This window comes from Gallus gallus, chromosome 8 (assembly GCF_016699485.2).
Source record: "Gallus gallus isolate bGalGal1 chromosome 8, bGalGal1.mat.broiler.GRCg7b, whole genome shotgun sequence".
Taxonomy (NCBI): Eukaryota; Metazoa; Chordata; class Aves; order Galliformes; family Phasianidae; genus Gallus; species Gallus gallus.
Genome location: NC_052539.1, coordinates 2,859,092 through 2,881,222, shown reverse-complemented (window position 1 = coordinate 2,881,222; position 22,131 = coordinate 2,859,092). Strand labels below are relative to the sequence as shown.

Sequence of the window (22,131 nt, the reverse complement as noted above, 5' to 3'; positions counted from 1 at the left end):
TTGAGAATTCAATGGAAAAATTCTTTTTTTAATCATCTTTCTGCAGTCAATACTACAGCTTACTCCCCAATTTTGCTCCTCAAATGTAGCCCAATCTTCAGTGTCCTGAAAATGAATACAACAGCGAATCCACTGTGTCTTGCAGGAATGTAAGATTTACAGTCCTCTAGAGAAAGATTTGATTGCTTTAATACAGTTTCAATTACGGAATAGTGGGACAAATGACCCTTTTTCACCGTATGTGTGTTTGTTATACATGTGTCATCTGTGTTAAAAAAAAAAAAAAAAAAAAAAAAAAAAAGGCAAAATGTTTCCAGCTGAAAGTAATTGGAGTTGTTGTTAATTGGCAAAGATTAGAGTCATTTTGTCTTTCCTACCCTAAGGCTGATGCCAGAATCTAGCATTCTATATGCAGTTTATATTACTTCAAGCATGGAAATCAGTCTTGATAGCTTATCATTCATGTTATTTATTTTTAAGAAGTTGTATGAAATATATTCATCTATATGCAATCCTCTCTAGTAAATTCCTATAAAATCCTAGTTTTACAAATAGGAACACTATGTGCAAATTTGCTTATGCCAATAAGTGTTACTATGTTTTTCACAGAAGGGGAAAGTCAATATGAATTTTCCAAATCTTCTTCTTAGAAAGTCTCTTCATGTTGATTAAGTCCTTGAGATTTTAAACTGTGATGTTTTTGTGTAATAAACAGGTGTGTATTCTATGCTGATCAGTCTCTTCACTAGTTTATTAGTATTTGCAGATTTTTCCCATGTGGTAGGAAGGATTTAAGCTGATTGAAACACCTGATAATATAATACTTGCTTAGCTCTTATAAATGAATAAAGAAAAGTCAATCACTTAATGTTGAGTAGATTCTATATTTATCTGTATTAATATATTTGAAAAATCCACTTACAGGAAATTAGCAACTATGGAGTTCCTTCAGAATAGTGAAGTAATGTTAATTTTCAGAAATCGTAACAAAAGTTGTGGAGATAAGTAGTACATAGACTTTTTTTTAATTGTCCAGTAGTGCTTGTCCAACAGGCTTTAAATGAACAGTTGCAAGATTATCAGTTCCTAATCTCAGCCTCTGTTTTTTTCCCACAATGGGGAATGTTGTCATGTCTTCTTCCTATCGCTCTGCTGTATATTGACCCCATGATGAGGATCCAAAGATGATATTGTGAGGATTTATTAGCCAGCTCATGTAGCCCTTTGAACATATGGAGCTTTATTTGGACAAGGATAGCTATTCCAGCTGGTCTCTGTCCAGTTCTTAGTGAGCAGGTGTCTGCAGTTCATAAATAGAAATGACAGTGCTTAGGAAGCCGTAACAGTAGTATCAGACAAAAAAACAAACAAACAAACAAAAACAAAACAAAACACAAACAAAAAAAAAAAATCACCCAACATTTAATAACAACAGTGGATCCACTGGTTGAGCCATAGAAGCTCAGATGCATAAGATTGTGCTTGGTTTTTTGTTAAACTGATTTGTTGTTGTTGTTGTTTCTCTTTTGTTACCGTTCAGGTTTTTCTCATGCCACTGCAATAATCCTGCTGCTTTGCAGTTGCAGAATTTGAGCATAAAGGTGATAAATTGCATACCGTACAGAACTTTAGTATTGTGTCCTTCATATACTCTATTAAGACATCATCTTTTGAAAAATGTCTCTTTTTGAAATAAAGTTGATTATAAATACTCTCCTCTCTCCACACACACTAATATTCAAATGCACAAAAGTTATTTGTATGATCACTTTTTATCGCCTTTTATGCATCATGGAATCCTTAGAGTTGGAAGTATCAGTGGAGAAAATATCACAGACACAATTTGAAGAGTTCTGTGCATATACTTTTTTCCACTTAAATCACTTGGCAAGTAAATTAGCAGTCTACTCTTGAAATTTTATAGGATGATTGACTATTCTACCACTAGATAATTAAGTGCCAGCCTCTGCAATCACACACAACTGATATGTTTAATCCACTCACATCTAGAAGAAGCAGTATGGAAAGCAGTTCTACTAAGAGACCCAAAGAGAGGACAGAGGGAGAAATGAAGAATAAAGCTAGATAGAGTAAGGTATTTTCAGTGCCCTGGCGCCCTATGACAGATGCCTGGCTTGATCTATAGCAATTTCACCTGAGGATGTGGCCCTGGGTTCATTTGTTCTGACTGTTGTTTATTCCTTCTAGTTATATGCTTATTATTCTTCTTAATGTTATTTCATATTGCATTCACATGTATTTGACATCTGTATGTGTATACTTTTAGAAATACATCTCAGTATTCTTTTCTGGTAGATCTTCTTTATGAGAGAAAAATTGTTGCTATCTTTAAAGGACACCTGAGGTTTGACTGAGAAATCTGTTTGGTTATTACTATCCAGCAATCTATTCTGCATTATTTTTTCTCATTTTCCTGCTTCAGAGACTTAGTTTTCATTACTACTCTCACTCCATGCACCATCTATTTCCAAGAAAGATTTGAGTAATTTAAGAATTTTTGAACAATTCAGTGTAACAGGTTTAATAGCACCTGACTGACCTTAAGCATTGGGTTATTTGGCCATGCCAAGATTTAAAGGTTACCAAGAGTATCTGTAAATAGAATTTTATGTGCCAGATGATATTTTGGCACGTTTCTTGTGGTAGCCAGTTTAGGTACCTCTAGGCTTAAGTGGCAACTGAACAAGGGTTTGCAACACTGTTTTTGGATTTAAGAGCCAGATTTTTTCTTAGTACAATTTTAAGTGCTGAAATCCCATTTTTGCATTTAGCAGGGTACAAGATAGGGCTTCTGTAATGCACAGTTCTTTCATTTATCTAATAACTAAAAAGTAGAGCAAAAATGACTGCATCCCATTCTACTGCTAGGACAATTTGGTGTCCTGCTTTACTAGGAAAAAAATGCTGGCTTTATTTCTGTGTCCTTTTTATTATTTTTCATCAAGTTATATATTCAATCTATGGAAGCAGAATTCTTAACAATACTAGCATTTATATTCCATGTGTATGTATGACTTTAAATCCAGAAGAGCACTCTTTTTATATTGAGTTCTACTGATTGCTTTTGATGTGGTGCAGCTCTTAGAACAGACAAAAATTAATCAGGATTACATATTGGCAGCATTGAATGTGATGGGATTACAGTGGTAATCCTAAAACATAAACTGCCTGCTAAGCGATACAATGGAAAGTATAAATTCTCAACCGAGGTGACTATCTCAATCTACCCACAGCACAGAGTTTAGCAGTATAAATTAGCTCATAATGAGTTTCATATTGCCCTGGCCAGTTCACTGTCAGCAGTGCCTGAAGTATATAATTTTAAATGTGTTTAAAATCGAAGTTTCTCTAAAATGTCCTTCCATCAAAATGAGAATATCTGGACTTACTTGAATTTCTTAAAAATGAAATATAAAATACACCACTGAAAATAGTTATATATATATATAAAGTTCAATTCTTTACTAACTCCCTGGAATGCTCATATCTCAGGGCGTCATGCATACCTCAGGGACAGGAAAATGCAAACAGTAACATTTTCTGTAGAATTACCTCATAGATGGCTGTGGAAGTCAGTTGCAGCTAAAATGCCCTTTCTTTTCCTCTTCTGCTTTCTTCATTCACAAATGAGATCCTTAAGTCATTATGAAGCATTTCACTTAATTCTTTTTGTTGCATTAAAAAAAAAAAAAAAAAAAAAGCTTTTTATTGTTACTCCTGTGTTGCTATTTCTGGGGGAAGAAAAAAAAAAATGAAAAACTCAGTTCATGAACTGATATTTTTACACTTTTTTTTCCCATTTATTTCTCTTTTTTTAATTTGGAGTCCCTTTTTTCTTTTTTTCTTTTTTTTCCTTTCAGTCCTGATGGTTGTTCCAGACCTCAGTAACACATGCAATTGCTGTAACTGACAGCACAAATGCTGCCTTGATAGCATGTATGCTGTTGCCACCACCTAAAGGTAATTAGGTAGGTAAATCCGAGCAAATGAAAACTACAATGCAAAGAACTCTGAAAAATTGGTAGGACTTGAACTGCCATTCAATTTGCAACAGTAATTATACTGAAATGTCAGCATTTGGCTCACAGGTACCCCAAGACTGTGATTGCAGTTTGATTTATGGCAGTGCAAATTAGAGGTAACTGTGATGTTGAAGTCAGTGGCATTATGGTAGTGTAAAACAAATATCACTTATATACATACTCTGGATTATTGCCAGTTTTACTATTAGTCAGTCCAAGAGCATGAGTAGCACCACCGAAAAACAAGATCACTTTCTGCAGCTGGGGCTTTTGATGTTATGACAACAGCAGCACTGATTGTTGAGTGCCACAGCTAGACTTCCTATAAACATGAAATAAAGCTGAAGATTAGAATTGAAGTACTTCCAAATTTTAGTGATTAGCAAGGTATGGCCAGAAAAGTAAGGAATGTAAAATTGAAGATAATCAGACAAGTATCATTTTGAAAGAAAAGTTTATTAGATATGAAGGAAAAAAATAACAAGGAGTTCAAGAATATTAGCAGTATGGCAATAAAGGTTGAACCTTCATGCCAGTATTCCATTACATTTTGTTGCCATGTGACAGATGGCAGCAGAGGGTCAGTCTGACAAAATGGCATTTGACCCAGAAGTGCATAAAAAGAAAGGTGCGGAATTGAACTCCTCCATGCAGAAAAAATAGCATCCACTGACATTCATTGATGCTTACTGAATGTTTATGGAGACCAAAGAGAGAAGGTGAGCACAGTGAGGCAGTGCACTTCAGCTGTGGCAACAGCAGCATGAAAGACAGGCCATGTACAACTTTCACACCACAAAGTGAAAAGCGTCTCAAACAGCTTATCTGTGCAAATAGAAATCATGACCAGAGAACCATGCATGGAGTTGAATATCAGCTTCAGTGCATTGGGAATGATGGAATAGCTCCAAGTTTGTCCCATTTAGGTCCCACAAATGCTTACACACGGACAGATAGTGCAACAACAGGTTTTTATAGTCTAATAATTTCTTGATAGTTGCACTGTTCCCTTATACTGCAATATAGGTATTACTGTCTTTTATAAATTACTTTATAAGTAAACATTCAGTACATGGGTATTGATCACTCCTCAATAGCAGAATACACGAATAGCATTCTCTACGTCATTACTGAATAGACGGTGTTGGACTCAGTGATTTCTAGAGGTCCCTTTCAGCCCCTGCAATTCTGTGATTGTGTGATGTTGCATCCATTATCTGTGCAATGCAATTTGGGCAATAGATTTGACACCTTCAGTATCAGATTTTACCTGACTAATGCAGGATGTCTGCTTAAGATACCTTTCTGACTCACGCCTAGGTGACTTAGAACACAACTGTATTGTTGACTTCCATACCTTAGTTGTAAACAAAATGCATAACAGATCAGAATGCCTAGGAATGATACCAGCTCAGGCATGAAAGTGTCATGTATGCATACTTTATATGTGTTCAGTATCCAAACCAATAACAAGCAACTTTCATCAATGCGATAGATTTTTGTTTCTTTGGGTACCTTCTACATTATACAGCACAGAGACCTACTTTCAGAATTAATTCACAGATTAGCAGAATTTTCTATGTACTACTGTAAGTCAGAGGGACTTTCGGCTATACACCCCTCTGACATATCAAATTGTCTTCTCTTGAACTAAGTTTGTAATACAGTCTTAAAATCACACCGTCTTGTCTTAACTCTGATGCAATTTGGTGCATATGTTCTCAGTTTCAGAGCTTTCTAGGATTCATTGACTTGTTTGATGCAAGATGAGGAACAAATTGCTGATGGTTTTCTATTACCATTTTTCTGAAAACAAATCAAAACAACAATAACAACACAAGTTTCTTCAGATTAAACTCCTTACTCTTTTATTGTAATTCTTTGGCTTTTTTTTTTTTTTTTTTCTGTTTAGAAACCAGTGTGATGACATATCTTTTTATTTTTTTGAAATATTTTAGGAAAGTTATGTCCAACTTTTTTTTTCTTTATTTCAATGTTAAAAAGATTTTTTTGTGAAGTCATATTTCATTGTCATTTTTGCAATACGTTTCCATTTGTTTAGCCTAAGTACATTTTGGTTTAAGAGAAATGATCAATTTTGTGTGCACTGCATCTAATGCCCAATCTAAGGTTATCTTGTCCTCTGTAAAGATAGTATGGATCTTAAAGTGGTTCATTTCTGTAGGGCATTCCAATGTCATGTAATTTAAGATTCTTTTGATTAACCTATTGATTTCAGGCATAAAGGGTAAACTATTTTTCTTTTTATCGTCTTTTCCATGAGCTTGCCTTCCTTTTACACGTAGAAGAAATTTGGGGTTTCTAGTATAATTTTTTTTTAGTGAATATAAATATGGGTTTTTTTTTTTTGCTCATCAGCAACAGTAATGCATTTTAAAAAAACCCTTTAGTTAATAATGAAGTACCAAATCCTTCAATAAGCAGCTAATTAATTTCATTAAAATGTTTTCCATAAATACAGGCACTTAAAAAAAAAAAGTGGAAAAAGTGGAAATATTTTGCTATGTCAGTTTAATGCTCTGTTGCCAAAAAAACTAGATTTTTGTAGATTTTTTCCATCTCTAGAAAGAAATGCTATGTGCTGATGGTGAAAGTAAACATTATCTTATTTTCATTTGGAGATCTTTTCATAGCTTATACCAAATGAAATTGTTATGCTATTTCCTTATCCAAAATGGAGATGTCAGCACTCTTCATATGCTACGCATAAATTGTTCATTTTTGCAGAATACAAATTCTAAAATGCTGTCTCAACTATTTTCATTATTTAATTTAAAATCTCTACACAGTATCTGTCTCATGCTCTAATTGAAAAATACTATGTTTTTCATTGGGAATATTTTCATGCAAAATATTCTGGGCAACACTGGCAAACTTCTTTCTCTGCAAGAAAGTGTTTGTAAAAGTATGTATTGTGATGAGTCATGTCCTACAACTGTGCAAGTCAGGAATTTAGCTGGTTGGCAATTTTCTGTAAGTGGAGTTGCCCTACTTTAACAAAAAGAAAAAGAGAAAGCTCACTGCTGTTACTTGTGTGAATACCTATATGGAAGAGAATAATTCAAATACATGTAAACACATATCACCATGATATAAATGAATACAGAAAATAAAGGTAGAATAGGTCTATTTGTTTCTTTTTTTACCATTTTTCTTTTCTTCGTAGAGCAGAAGCAAAGCATAGTTTGTCTAAGGGAGAGGGTAACAGGTGTAGGAATGGGCAGTAGTCATTTGTCAGTATAAGAAAACCATAATGGTAGCGTCAAGGAGAAAATTTTGCTAATAAAAAGTCATGCCTCATGGTGCCATTAGTACTTGCTTGTGTTGCATGAATGATAATAAGTATTATGTCACTACTTGAATGTCTAAAATGCTTTACAAACTGCTTGTTTATACATTGCATTCTGTTTCACAGTTGGAAGATTTTCAGCACTTTCCAAAGAACATCGTGTGTAACATTGCACACTGTTTACCTTAACTATAAATGCAAGTGTTACTTCATGTTTTTATAAAGCTCCAGAACCTTTTCCCTGAGGCTTGTCCTCATTTTTTCAGCTACAGTGGGTACGAAGAGGCTAGACTGCCCTTTTACTTAGGTAGAAAATTGCCTTTCCTCATCATTCTCTTTCTGTGGATTGATTTTCATCATTGCTCAGCCCTGCCCTGCCCTGTACCTAAATCCTACAACTTTCTTATTTGATAGATGATTCCTAAACCATCCTCTTTGCCAAGCATCTGATCAACAGCTCCTCTTTGAACAGTGTCATTGATTCTGGAACAGCATGGGTACCACTAAGGGTAAAATATTTCCTGATTTGCTCTATTGAATAATTTTTCACCCCCCTAACCTTTAGTTTAATAGCTGAACCGTGCATGTAATTTAAACTCCTTTCTAAAAACTCTGAAGTTATCATAGCTGGGTGACAAATCTTTATTTAGGTGCACACTTGCATTATAAGACAAGATTGGCAACGTGACTGAGTAGAGCATTCATAGTTTGGAATTCACTTTTTGATCTCGTGCGCTCCAACTCAACTTCCAGCTCTTACCAACTTTCCTTAAGCATATGCAAAACCTATCTCAGAACACCAAGTACTTGCTAAACCAAAAGCAATATATGGGGTATTAATATAGCTGAGAAATGATAGAAAACTAGCAGTGTACATTCTCTCCCTGTGCATTGGCACAGGTCCATTTACATTATATTTTGATAGTAGGTCTCAAGATCTGGTCTTGTTGAAAGACATTTGAAGAGTTTGAATCATAGTGATATGATGATATTTGCATGAAACTTCATGCCTATGATAGATGGAGCTGCAGTGAAAAAAAATCTTGATTCGAGTCAACTCTTAGTTACATTTTTGAAAGCATTCTTCCTAGAATATACTACAGATTGTGTGATAACATCTTCGTAAGATATTTGTCCTGATGCACAAAGGGATGTTTTCAGTAACTAGAGCACATTTTATCTGAAGTTTTCTGTATAGAAACTGTATAGAACCAGTTATGAATGGAACTTTTGGATGCCTCTACTACTGCCTAGCAGTTGTGTTCAATTTTTAGCAGCATCAGTGTGCCTGAGCAAAATCAATTACTGCATTGTTAATTCATAGCCTGGCTTGTATTCTGTCATGCTAAGGATAAGTCCTCCTTATTTTTATCTTCTTTAAGAGCAAGAAAATAAAGAAGACACACTCTTTGGTTTCTGGACTTTATGAAGCTCATATCTGCTGAACCTTACTGCTTAGAGTTTTGCAATAAGCGATATTCTTTACCAACCTGATGTAATATTTTTTATTGCTCACTATGTACAGTCAGGTTGCTTCCATAAAACACAAAAATAAAGGATCTTTTTTGGGTCACCTTCATGTTAACTGAAACCCCAAACCGCATTCAGAAAGTTTCCAAGTTTCACCATGGTGTTTATTTGCTTTTCACAGCTGTGCATGGGAAGCGTACAACTGTTCTGTTTCATCTAAATCACAAAGAGAAAGTTTATGTCATTACAGCTTTATAAATACACGATATACTTTTAATTTGTTTTATGAGACTCTTAGGTACCTCATAATCCTTGCTGCAATGCAATACATTTACCTTTATTGTAGTATGTTGCTTAGTAATGCACAAGTCTGACTTAAAAAGCAGCCAATAGCATTTTTTTGAGAGTTATCTGTCTTTACTTTAAGGATGACATCAATCTATGCCTGTCCCTCTATGGCAGGAATGAGGATGATAGTTTCATATCACGCTTGTTAAAGCTGCTGTCATTAAAAGGGCGTAGTCCTCTTGGAACATCTTTACAGGTATTTATTGAATCAAAAGAGCCTATACACATGAGGGGAAGAGATGCTTTGTGTAATCTGGGAAGCTGCAGAAAAATGGAGGAGAGGGTAAGCCAAAGAAGGGAGCGGTACACATCGGTCTTTAATGGTCTGCACCTGAATTCAATCACTCCCCCTTCTCAGGCCAAGCTCTGGACACTTCATAATGCGGTCACACAGCTGGAACAAAATGCTGTCTCTCAGCAAGCCAGAACCATTACGGGTGAGAGAATATACTCTGATTTTGGTTTTAATGTTAAAATGCTCTGTTCATAGTATAATTTGTTTTCACTAAAGGCTAATATCATCAGCCAGTTCTGTTAAAAACATGTAACATCAAATAAGCCACAAAATGATTTTAACAAGCCTCCATGAACAAGAGGAATCTCATGTAGCAGCATCCACATACAAGCTACTTACAGAGAAGACCAATGGCTTTGCTTTTCCTGTACAAATTAATCCTTTTTCCTCTATGAGGACCTTTGTGCAGACTGAGCTTTTCTCCTCTGAATATTTTAATTAACACCTGAATTGATATCCTGTAATGGAAATGTGGTGCTGTGCTGAAGTACTTTCCCAATTCCTTTGCCGTTTTGCTCTCAAAGATGGATAACTGTTAAAGGATTAGTATCAGACTTTCAAAATTTGATAACAGGTCTGCAGAGTAACTTAAATTTTTAGAACGATCTTCCTCTGGGTTAACCTGGTTTTAAATCACATTTGATACCTTAAAAAGAGATACTGAAAAATGACTTTGTCCTGCTGCTTCTGTTTATATTATGTTTGTAGGTTCTGGCTGCAATAACTTTATTTTCAGACTTATATTAGAAATTTGTATGGTAGGTTTATGTGTAAAGTAGATCTTGATTCTGTCAAGACACTCCTGCACATACGCACTGGACTGACTGCCTTCTATCACTGACACCATGGTTTCCTTCTTTTCATTATTTATAAGAAAAATATTTATAAATTTAGTTGAATTTTGTGAGAGAGATTATGAGAAAGAATGGTTATAGATAGCAGCATTAGTACCTGGTAGCTCAAAATGATAAGCTGTCTGGCTAGTGGGAAGCTGCTTCTAACTTTGACAAAAGAGGAGATGTTTTCATGGTATATCTGGTCAGCTGACTCGGGTACAGTAAGGTACCCAAGGTACTTTACAGCACTGTTAACAGCTTCAGAACCAGATCTTTTTTTTCAGTATGGGCTCCTGTACAGAGACTGTGCTATCAAAATGGCCCCCAAATCTGGAGGGAAGAACATTTTATCTTATATATGGCAAACAGTGGGATTACTATTTATTCATTTTTCACTTGAATTTTCTATGTTTTGTTGTTGATGATTACCACCAAAATTTGGAGAGTAGCATCAATCGTGTAATATAACTTTAGAGATACACTTAGTGTTTTTTCTTAAAAACTGGACCTGGTATGTTGGAAGGTAGTGAATATTTGTGAGTTCGTGTGTCATGTGTTATGTGTCATAACACAGTGATGTTTTTAAGTATTTTTTTAGAGATCAGAGAGATTCTTTTAAGTATAACTGTCTTCAGAAAAAAAAAAGTAAATTTATTTGGAACTTACATGATGTAGTCTGTACTATATTTGTTATCAAAACTTATGTTCTCCTGTAATATAATAAGTGAATCCAGATTTCTGTTTGGGCTAAAATGTTCTTTAAAACCAATTATATTGCACTGATTGTAATGTGTGTCAGGTGCCATATTTAATTTCATCCACATTAAAATTATATGTGATGATTAATAATTAAAATAACTTGTGGATAAAGTAATGGCTTTGAACGTTGAAAAGCATATTGCCTACAAAAAGCTTTTCATGTTCCACTTTGAAATTATGTACTGATGTAAGGAAGACAGAAAACAAATTCTACCGCCTAACTCTAAAATTAAGAATAGTAAATATGCAGAATACATTTATATCATATTTAGACAAATTCCCTTTGTAGTTCAGTCTAACCTAAATACACCGAAGTGATAGAACTACACTTCAGCAGGTTAATTGCTATGAAAACAAAATTATTCTCGAAGCCTTTACATTTACCCAATCCCATTTGTGCAAATCATGTTAATCTTCAGGCGATACTATTGTAATTGAGGTCAATATTTAAATTATTGACCTGTTTTTAGATCAGTCACTGGAGTTAGGTAACTCCCAAAATTTTTGTAATGAAAACTGTTTCTTAACAGATTTTTCTCTTTCTAAATTTCGTACTATGTGGAAACAAGTGTAAATAGTTTGAGGCACAACACTATGGAATTTTTCTATCCTAAAGTAATTTTTACTTAATTTGTTTGATTTTTTTTGTGAAAAGAAAGTCATTATGTATCTGCTTGTGTAGATGTTAATGTGATATCTCTAAGGTCTCTTTCAAAATAAGGAAATGTGTCTTTTTGTTAATGACATATAATGAAAGTATTCACAGTATCACAAATGGTGGATGTTCCCCTTACGGTGAATGACAAGAAATTAACCATTTATTCTGGTTAATGATACGAACAGAACTCTTATTCTGATACCAGAAAACCCCTAGGGGATTCTTGTTTGTAAATGGCTTAAAGGGAGAAATGTTTCAAAAAAAAGGTGCTTCCCGTCCTCAATTGGGGTATTCTGAGAATTTAATACATTTTTTTAATTCCATTTTATCTTGCTTGGTATTCAAACATACTTCTTAGAAAGAGAAATATTTTTCAGTATACAAGGGATGCCCCATATGTAATGCCTCCTATTTTATTTTGATTGTTATAAGTGCAGAATGCAGACTCTTGTACATGGCTGGAAAAAAAATATGTTGCTAATGCTAGTGACTGTGTTGAAAAACAGTGTTTTGGGGCTGAGAATTTGCTCAATCAAATAGGAGCTATTACTTTTGGAGCTACCTCCATGCATAGTTGGGAAAGCCTGTGTACTGAACGATGTAAATGTTCTACTTTGGCGTTCTGTAGGGCAATGATCCACTCTCAGGTGCATGGTTCAGAATCTTCAGTGTGCATCCTGTCCTTGTACACTTGGAGTAGAGAATCTTCACTTTCCTTACCACTGTAACACTGTGACTGTGGAAAGGAATGGATATGGGAATCCCCTAACAAAAATAATCACTTTAATTTTGAAATACATAAATACCATCTACCTTATTACTTGTAAGAAGTCAGAACAGCAGGTGATTGAACTGTTGAAAATTGCTTGTGATGAATTCTGGAAAATGGTAAAAATGTAGCAGGGACAGCACTTTCCCTTGCTTCGCCTTCCGTTACATTTTCTCTTATCTAATATTTTTTGTATTTTCCCCCCAAAAAAATTCAAAGGAAAAATGAAATCTTTTACCCTTTGGGGAAAAGCTTTTTTTTTTTTTTTTTCCTTAACAAGATTCAATATTTCTTATAATTTATTATTAATTTCATTCAGTGAAACTTTTCATGGTAGCCATAGAGAAATAGACTTCAAAAGAGGTTGAAACTATTTAGGTAACAGCAGAGGAGATGAGCAAATGACTTTTAGTCTTTCTTCCTCTAATCCAGAGTGTACCTTGACTGTCTTTCATCAGGTGAGCCAAAATATAACTCAGTTTCCTACCAAAAAATGTGTTTTTCTTTACTGCCTTTACAGTGTTGTGATCTCGATTCAATTTTTTTAGTAAGAAGACAATTTTGAGTGCTGCTCAGCTTTATTTTTCTGAACTCCAAATTACTAAATACTGTCATAAGTTCCATGTTACTTTACTGTCTATGTTTTAGATACAGTGAAGAGATATAATTGCATCATTCAGATCTAAATGGATTTCAGAACGTTTCCCAGTTTTCAAAAGTTCTAACGTGTTTGGCAAGGGAGATTCTAGGTCTGGTCCTAAGTCAACTGAGAAGGCTCATTGCTGAAAATAAATGAGTGTGAGAGAACAATTTAATCAAATCCATTTTTTTTTTTCTCCTAATATAAGAAAGGGAACTAATTACATATTTTCAGGCAATGATTAATTTTATACCTGTTGCCATGAGTGCTCATAGCAATTGGTTCTAATCTTGTTGTAATTGTTTCCAGTAACAACAGAATATTTATACTGTTACAGAAATTGAATAATAAAATTTTGGCATTGTCTTTGATGTAAATTAGATTGCTTTGGTAACTGAGATAATAGGAGAAGTTCTTGATAGGGAGGAATCACACTGACCAGCCTTTTACTCAGGAAGAAAGGTATAATCTTTCCTGCAACTTACAAATCAGACAGCTCCACTTGTGGTTATCAGACCCTCTGTTACTCACTCAGTTACAGTCCAGTGAGGGGAAAAAGCTGCTTTACATTAGTTGCAAGAGCATGATTCTAAGAGCAGACAGGATGCTTTGTAATATTCCTTTTTAGACTAAATCGCTGGCTTTCATAACCTTCCATTTGATTAGACTTCTCTTTATTATTCTAGTATATTCTTCAAGGGTTTCAATTGAGGATGTGTTTTATTTAGTTGAAAGGATCTATAAGACAGAATTAAATGAAATCCTTTTCTTAAAATAAATATATAATTTCATTTTATTCTACAGAATTACTTTCTGTTCTTTTTCCAATGGAAAAATATGACAAAAAGTAATATAGCTACCATTCAGTTATTTGAATACATTCTGGTTATAACTCTGTTGGATTTCTAATACAGAATTGTGTAGCTATTATCTGTGGAATGTAGTGGTGTTCCTTTTTTTTTTTCTTCTTTTTTTTTTTTAATTTACTTTTTCTTACTTGTAAGAGTAGAGTGGACTGAGCCTTTTTCCTGTTTCAGCTCAATTGCTGTATTTATTTCAATGCATTTAAATATTCAGCTTTCATGTTCCTAGTGATGTTTCTAAAGTGATGAGTGTTTACTATATGTAGCCATCCTGTGACATCTTTGCAGTATGCAATGATAATTTGACTATTTTAAATCTATGTGTTTTGAGGTATCCTTGATATCCACTGCCCAGGCACCAGATCTCCTCCTTTAGATGTCGTTCCAACTGAGGACAGGCTGAGAGAGCTGTGGCTGTTCAGCATGAAGAAGAGAAAGCTTCACGGAGACTTAAGAGCTGTCTATCAGTATCTGAAAGGAGTCTATAAGAAAGAAGGGGACAGTCACATTAGTAGGGTCTGTTATAGGACAAAAGGAAATGATTTCACACTAAGAGGAGAGATTTAGATTGTATATAAGGAAGAAGTTTTTTATGGGAACAGTAGTGAAGCACTGGCAGAGGTTGCCCAGAGAGGTAGTAGCCGCCCAATCTCTGGAGACACCCCAGGTCAGGCTGGATGGGGCTCTTAGCACCTGATCAATGTGTAGGTGTCCCTGTTCATTGCAGGGGATTTGGACTGGATAACTTTTACAGGTTCCTTTAAATTCAGGGCAATCTATCAACTGATTGCTAGTATATCTGTTATGTACTAAGTATGTTATCATTCAAAATTTCAAAGTATGTTAAATTTAGTAACTTGTATAGAAAAAATGCTACTTATTTTCTGTGGCTAAAATGGAATAACATCATATTATTTTTTTCTAAACCAAGGAAATTTTTTTAAGGGGTCTAAATTACTTTTGGTATACATGAGATTTCCAGGTTTGAATATCTGTGTTGCATTTTCCTAGATACATAAATATCAGCCCTCCAAGGAAATGCATCTGAAATGTACTCAGTACTGTAGCTTAGTACAGCAATCTTCGGAATTTAAAATAAAAGTTCACTATAGTGTAACCTGGTATTTGTTGTGAAATGCATATGCAAGAAGCTTTTTCTAATTGTTCACGAAGCTTTTAGACAGATATCCCCTCAGGTGCCTGTGAATTTCAGTGCAGTGTATGATGATATTGTTTATTCATGCTACATATTAGCATTCTCTACACTTCACTACTTCTTCAGACATCTGGGACTTTGTGTAACTGTTTCTGTAAACTTATTTCACTTGCCTACATTGTAGAAATGACTCTATAGAATGCATTGTCACATATTGCTATAGACCAAAGTGAAAGTCATATGACAGTTTCCTTCCAGCTTACAGAAGTCTGCCTCTTGCTATCCCAGGGCAAGTTACACTGGAGTTCAGAGTCTAATCCTAGACATTTTGTAAGTTGGCATGCCCAAAATTATTTTGCTGAACAGTGGGATGAATATCTTCTGTTTCAATGAACTGCGAAGTCCAGTGAATTTCTTGGTGCTTTTATCTTTCTCTTGGGTTTGGACATACTTAACTTTGTGCTTTTCCATAAATAAGAAGAGATTACATTGTTGAAAAGAGATTCCTCAGCTTTTATACAGGTCTGGGCTACCAAGTTCCTCATCATCTTTGATACATTTGGAGTTACTTCTGCTGGAATTATATTTTTCATCCCAATATTTTGGCACTTAATATCCATACACAAAAAAGCATCAAATATCAGAAGTCTTTGAATGTCTTCAGTCTTTGGGTTGCATCACAAAAATTAGAACAGAAATTTACAAAGAAATGTTGTAAGAACTAACAGTTTTTAAGAGGCTGTATATGCACTTTATGTTTGCATACTGGCTGCTGAAGATATGAATGATATTCTTATATAATATTTGTTCTGATTAGACCTGGATTTCAACGAGGTACTGAGTAAATGAGCAAAAAATGTAAGGTCGTGCTCTTGGGCTGCAGTCAAATATATATTTTTTTACCTTCTGGAAATGATTGGAAGGAAATTGTATTCAGGATAACTAATGCAGTAAAATATATGATGGAGTCATGAAACAAAAAGTAAATGCCGTTTTAAAATGTATCAACAGAGATTTGGCAAATACCTCTTCAACAAATAGCTTTTCATCAGGACCCTAGTGATATCTCACTGCAGGTACTGCATAAAATCATTCTGTTTTCAAGAGTAATAATTTAAAATATTATTTAAAAATCCCCAAGGATGATTGGAGATGTAGGCAGGAATATGTTAACCACATGCAATACTTAAGAAGGAATTTGATAGTTTTTTAGAAATGCTGGGTTGGAAGAGGGGTTACTGTTATAAGGTGATGAAAATGGAGTCCGCGTACTGCCATGAACTGGGCCTGAATCCACTTAGATCGTCAGATATAGGCAGCGAAATGAGTTATGGCAAATCTTCCAAGGGGATTTGTGACATCAAAAAAGTGGAAAGAAATATACAAAAGGAAATGCACAAGTCATGCAGCTCACGTCTAATTCTCTGTTTTACTGGTCTCCTTTAAAGAAAGACATTGTGTATTCAGTAGAAAAACAGTATCAAGAGTTTTTAGATGGTTGCATTTTAACACCTTGTAGCTCACATAAACTCTCAGGTTAGCTGTATCTGAAAGAGTTCTGCTCTGGGCTGAAAAGTATCTGCTCCTGGCTTCCTTGAGTACAAGTTACATTTAAGTCCAAGTTGTCTTAGTTGTCTTTTGAATATGTTCCCCTGGCATATGTACAAATTAATACTAATTACTATTGAACTGTAAACACTAATGAACAAGTTACAAAAAGCTGCCGTTGTATTCATCTCAAGATAAACCACTGTTGCGTTACAAAATAAGTGCATTGTTTTTCCCATGAATAAATTTGAACAGATTTATTTCTTCAGCCTCTTGGCTGAAGAAATAATTTCTTTACCATCCTAATTAAAGTGAATTTAAAGTGAATCTAGTATCCAAAGAAAAAAGCTTAGTCAACAGTAGCTTGTTCGGGAGTTAAATTTGGGATTTCATTTAAGACCACTTTGAGCTACTCTTATATCTAACGTTTCTTACTTAGGAAAAAAAATCCAGAGCTGGCAGGCTGTTTGCCATATACCATATAGTAACCTACTGGGGGGGGGGAAGTCTGTGAGTTCCCTACAATGAGAAAGTATCTATTTTACCTTTGAGCATTGCATGTTGAGTAAAAGTAAGTATGACACCAACTGGCACGATTATCATGAGGTAATTGCACCCAAGGGATTAGAAGCATTTGCCTGCAGGTTGTACGTGTAATAACCCAGAAAGTAAATTATAATAATTGCTTTATAATAAAACTCTGCATTGCTGCACCTTGTATTCCAAGTAGCCCGAGGTTAACAAAATACTGTCAGATGCTTTTGGCAATTATACTTATTTATTTATTTAACCTTTAGGTTACTTCTGTTAAGATTAGTTTGATGAATTGAAATGAGCAAATTGCAATATGCCTGAATTGTCTTCTGCAACTTCAGTGTTGTTTTTTTTTCTAAAGAAAATGCCTGTATCCAGTATTGCATCTTTTTCTTCCCCCCCACCAAAGTAAATTCTGCATCTCTTGTGCCTTACACAAGTGTCCTGTGCTTAGCGTATATAATGTCACAGAACATTTTGAGATTGAGATTTTTAAGCAAGCCAAAGAGATTTGATAAGTTACTTTTGGAAGTTTTTCAACAGGGTAGGAAAGATGTATGAGGTAGCTTTAGAGAGTTAAGCCTTTTACCCTGAGTTTGAACTATTTTTTTCTTTAGTTAATATTATTTTGTTTGTCATACCTATCTTACCTCAACTGCTGACAAAACCATTTTCTGCACTAGAAACTCCTTACATCGCTGAGATTAGCAGATATATAGAAGCCTGACAATGGGAACTGGAAACATCTAGGGACATAAAAAGTGAAAAGGATGATTTATAGATTACTTGATGAAGCAAGTAGCTCTAGCTCTGTCTACGTGATCTGGGAAAGAAGAAAGACACATTTAAGTTCTGCATATGTCATATTTCATTTCCATGTGTCAGAAGGAGTTCTGTAGTAGTAAGTTAAGTAGCAAAATGTCCCTAGTCTGTTCCTTTTGATCATCTGTATTTTATCTATAACTGGTAAGAGCTGACTATGTTCTCTGCATCTTTGTGGCTTGAAAATGGAATAACCTCAAGAGGTAATCTTCAAAAATGTAATGGTGATGGCTTTTGTGTGTCTGGCACCCCTCTCACAGAACTGAAGTTATTAAAAAAACTTCTGTACTTCTATAGTTAGCATTAAAAACTTAAGAATAGATATTCTGTGCCACGGAGTGAAAATTTTAATGATGTAGTGATTCAACAGCATGGCTGAATACTTGAATGAAGTTGGTGAGAGGGAAATGGTGATTTCGTTTTATTTTTACAAAAGAGATTTGTTTTTATATGATAATGACCCCACTTGGAAATCCGTAAGAATCTCTTTAGACAAGTATTGCTGGTGAAATTTTGAAAATGTCTTGCGTACTATTGGTATTGCTTACAAATTCATGTGGCTAAATGAAATGGCTTGTAAGTGCCATTTAGTTACTAAAATTCAGTGGAGTTGAAGTCTTTAAAACGAGTACTGGTACATGAGACTGAAAAAAACGCATAATAGTTCTGTTTCATATCGTGATTTTGATTCCATTGCATAACAGCTGTTCTATACCCCAGACAAATCTCTGTATTTCTGCAAAATTCCGTGGAAGAATTTCCCATGGCTCTCTCAACTCAGGTAGTAAGAAACATTCATGTTGCAACTTTGATGATTTTCAATCTCGTAATACTATATCATTGGTAAGGCAATAATCCAATTTAGGGAATGTTAGGTGGAGATAGACACACATCTCTCACATCTTTACTTGCAACCTTTAGTTGCCCCCACTGAATTATCCTTGATTGCTGATATGTATGTTATAATATATAAAGAATATCTCACAGTATCACAGTAATGCTTTGAACAGACTTAAGGTATGTTTTCTTGGATGTATGCAAACCTAGAGAGTTCTTGAGGTCCATAAAATTTTAGAAAATTAAGGATAGCTATCTGATGAACTCACCTCTCTGTCCATCTAGGTTTCTTCCTCTTAATTTTGTTTATTTTCAGTTAACAAGCAAATTTTATCTGAGTGACTACACTGAGTCAATTTGGATAAGCTATATTTTCATGGGTTGTCTTACTTAATAAATAGCACCTTAGAATTGATTTGTCCTTCACTCAATGCATCCCAAGTACCATTCTTCTGAAAGTGTATAGTTTTTTGATTATCAGTTTAAATGTTTCGTTAGAAAAACTATTTCAGAAACTAGATGCCTGGAATAGCAGTAGGAGACTGCCTGATTTCAAATTACATCTATCTCAGTGCTAAGTACAACAAAACTTGAATTAGGAAAGGTTACTATGAATGTTCCTAATGCAGCAGACTGGTGTCTTACACAGAAAAGGCTTCAGTGATAATTTCTATTTGTATTAGTTTTAAGTATTTAGTGAGGAGCTAATAATCTCACAACTGGGGAGGAGGAGAGGATGACAAAATAGTCCTTTTCTTTGACTGTTATGTTTTCTCTTTCTTCTAGTACTTAAGAGCTTCACCCTGTTCATCTTCATAGGATGCTGTTCAGCTTTGTAGAGGATGACACTACAGTAATAGCTATTAGTAATTGCATTTCTCCACCTTATCTTTTTGTCAGAAATCAAGTACACGTCATTTGTACTTTTCTGTGACTAAAGGGACAACAGAATCTTTTGTGCTTAAATAAAATTAAAAATGGAAAGTCCCTTTTTTTTTTTTTTTTTTTTTTTTTTTTTACTTCGGCCTAAGGTGTGCAAACATGCAGGAATTTGAGATAAATTGTTTTTTTCTTTCTGAGAAGTTGAAAATTTGATTTATTCTCTAAAAATTACATACATGCATGAGTACAACTGAACAGTGTTTTTTATCATGGCGTTGACCTAAGTTGCACAGTCATTAATTATTTCCATCACAGACATATAGTGCCATTAGTAGAAAAGCAGAATGTCTTTATAACTCCAGGAAATCAAATATCAGCCACCCAAAACTAATATCCTGTCGTTACATTTCTGTTTACCAGTGAACAAAATTCTGTTCTTGCTGATTTGAAAAGGTTCCCTGGAGTAAATTCTTCTATAACATACATAAATCATATCCTCCATCAAGTAACCTAATGATGCTTTGGGGGTGGCATCATTAGGCTTCTACATAATATTTTGCCTGACAAAGAATGAAAACTGTATTTTAATTATCAGGGAACTGAATAAGGGGGGCAAATAAACACCTTTAAACCAGACTCTTTGTTATCTTTTCCTGACAAACAAAGAAACAAGGCAAAACACACCTTTCCAGGCTCTGATTCTAGTAAAATCTCAGCACTAATGAATACATTCTTGCTTTCAGTAGGGAGAAAACTTAGCAGCAAGTTAGACAACTCACATCATCATGATAAATTTTTCTGCCTTATCTGCAAACTATAGCCCAGACAGCAGAGACAACAATCACATGAATCCTTTTTGATAGTGTGCCTAACAGGTGATTTCCAGGCATTGCTAACATGTACATACATGTGCTGTATGTGTCCGAATGTATTTTAGCCCCAACTAGTTCGATCAAATCAGAATGATTCTGATACTCTGTTAGCTTATAATCACTTCCGTTCATGGTTTGTTACCCTCTGCTCTGCCAATTCTCAATCTTCAATTATAAAATTAATGAAATCACTGACATTTAAATGTCTTTTCATCCATACTCCAGATAATTACCTGTATATTCTTTAATGATTTCCTCATACACTTCATGCCACTAAAGACACAAACAATTTGTCTTTCATCTAATACCTTTTGAGGAGGCATACATCTTAAGGCTATTTGTGTCAATTTTTTTTTTGGCTCATCATTATCCTCCATAATTCTGAGGTTTAATACAAAGTTTCCAAATACCTGAGACTAATGTAGCTATTAAAATATATATATATATACATATATTTAACAGGTTTTTCTTCGCGTGATATCTTTAACTGAAACTACTCATAGTGTTATCGTATGTCTTCCTATCAGTGTTTGATGCCTTTATTGAAACATGCCTTCCTTAGACTGCTAGCTGGTTTTGTTTTGTTTTGTTTTTTGTTTTTTTTTTTTGTTTTTTTGTATTTCATACTCAGTTGGTTCATGTAAAGAGCTATACTGATATTTCTAAAGTACGTTCAATCTATAAAATGTTCTACAAGTGTGTTTAAACAAGTATCAAACAGTAACATTTTGTACTGATGAGCTATTACATAACTTGTTGTATTGAAGTTTTGGGGCTGTGAATTTTCAGAAGATTCAAAAATTTTCAGTAAAGGATCATTTTGAGTTTCATGGAAATGGGTTAAAAAAAAAATACTGCTGTTGCATCTTATTGTGATTGAAATCTGTGGTGTTATAGAAAGATTGGTTCCATCATCTCACTAGTTCAAAGTTATCTAAATTATTATTGCAGGATGTACAGTCCCATCTGCATTGCAAGCATCTCCTAGTCCTCACTGCTAGGGTCATAAGTTACATTCAGTACTTATTTTTGAAAAATCTATTTGTGGGACTAATCACCTCTTGAGTAAATATCATGCTATGACCATTAATGTGTTTTTTTGTACAGAGAATCATAGAATTGTTCGAGTTGAAAGGGACCTTTATAGGTCATTCTATCCAACATTCCTGCAATAAACAGGAATACTTACAGTTTGATTAGGTTGCTCAGAGCTCTGTTCAGCCTGACCTTGAACGTTTCCAGGAACAGGGCTTCCATCTTTCTCAGCAGCTTGTGCTACTGCTTTACTACCCTTCCCATAATAAACTTCTTCCTTATAATCTAAATCTCCCCTCTTTTAGTTTCAAACCATTTCTACTTGTCCTATTGCAACAGACTGCTAAAGAGCCTGTCTGTTCCCTTTTTTCTTGCAGCTCCCCTGTAGATACTGAAAGGTCACTATCAGGTCTGCCCGGAGCCTTCTCTTCTCCAGGCTGAACAGCCCCAGCTT

General features: G+C 34.6%; 1 long non-coding RNA gene across 3 annotated transcripts in view; it reads left to right on the top strand.

Annotated features, from left to right (window-relative positions):
* Positions 1–22,131, top strand: part of LOC101750820 — a 571,434-nt gene that overhangs the window by 413,886 nt on the left and 135,417 nt on the right. The window lies entirely within an intron of this gene.